This window comes from Alligator sinensis, unplaced genomic scaffold (genome assembly GCF_000455745.1).
Source record: "Alligator sinensis unplaced genomic scaffold, ASM45574v1 scaffold34_1, whole genome shotgun sequence".
In the NCBI taxonomy this organism is placed as follows: domain Eukaryota; kingdom Metazoa; phylum Chordata; order Crocodylia; family Alligatoridae; genus Alligator; species Alligator sinensis.
In genome coordinates, this window is record NW_005842151.1 from 2,016,682 (window position 1) to 2,017,977 (window position 1,296).

The following is a 1,296-nucleotide window of genomic DNA, read 5'->3' on the forward strand; positions in this document are numbered from 1 at the left end:
GGGGGAAAGGAAAAAATAAAAAAAGAAGTGCTTTTTGCAGCAGTCCCCGGTTGCTGAAAGTTCCCAGTGCCTGTAGGTTGGAGGGGGGACTGCTGCTTGCCGCAGCTCCGGCCAATTTGTTAAGAGACTAAAGCCAGCCCATTTTTGATAATTTAGTAGGAGGAGTCCTCTCCCTCGAGCCGCCGCTGATTTTTATTCAGACAACAAAGACCTGTCATAGTACTGCCCCCCCGCCCCGTGATGGGCGAGCGGTGACAAACATCCCGGCTGGGGAGGGGTGCGGGGCTCCCTCTTGCTAAGGAAGATGCACTGCGGGAGCTCCGATCCCTCCTCCCTGCCCCAGGCCCGCAGAGGAACAAGCGCGGGACACTCGGGGTGGCTGCTGGGGGAAGGGAAAAAGGAGACCCCTGGGTGCGGGGGGCTGAGATTGCGGGGCGGCTTTTCTGCACCCAGCGGGGCGGGCAGAGGCACTGGTGGGACTGGCAGGGCGGCCGGATCCAGGCTGGGGACCGCGGGGCACGCCCCGCCGCCAGCCTCGGGACCTCCTGTGCCCGGCTCCCTCCTCGCTGATCCGTCGGGCCCAGCCCCTGCGATCCCCAGCGCCCCGGGCACGGCGGGGCTCGGCTCCTCTCAGTGCCCCCGGCTCTGCTATTCGCTGCTGCTCTCAGTGCCCGGAGCATCCAACGCGATTTCACACAAAGATGAAGTCAATCAAGTGAAATAAGCCGGGGTTTCTATCCCCCCCTCTCCCCACAAAGCTGGCACACTACAGCCCAGCCGGCGGGGCTGCTATTTACTGTAAGTAATGTCATTAGCCCTCCTGGATGGAGATCAACTGGGGGGGCGGGGAGAGACAAGCCATTGAACATAAGGGAAAGGGGACCCCCCTGGCGAGGGGTAAGGCTGGTCCCGAACCGCCCCAGGCGGCACCCCCCAGTCCCAGGTGAACCAGTCAGCCCCAGCCCGCTCCTGCGGGGGGTCCCGCACATGCCCAGGCCCAAGCCCCGCGGGGAGGGCAGCGCCGCGCTTGGCCCGTGGGCCGGAGGCACGTGTGTCTGCGCCCCACCCCACAACTCGCGGCGCATTAGTCGCAGGCCGGGGATCGCGGCGCTTCCCCCGGCCGGGCGGCAACAAGCCCCCGTTCCAGGGTGTCCGCAGCTGCGTGGCTGGGGCGGGGCAGGAGGAGGGGGCTTTTACAACGGGGGAGACTCTGGAACCCGAGCGGCCGGGATCCCTTTGCTTTGGGTTTTCCCCTGCTCCTGTCTGTGTAGGGGCGCGGTCGGGATCTGCCCCGCT

General features: G+C 65.6%; 1 protein-coding gene across 8 annotated transcripts in view; it reads right to left on the reverse strand.

Annotated features, from left to right (window-relative positions):
- Window positions 1-1,296, reverse strand: part of LHX9 (LIM homeobox 9) — a 16,893-nt gene that overhangs the window by 13,459 nt on the left and 2,138 nt on the right. The gene's annotated exons all lie outside the window — the stretch shown is intronic.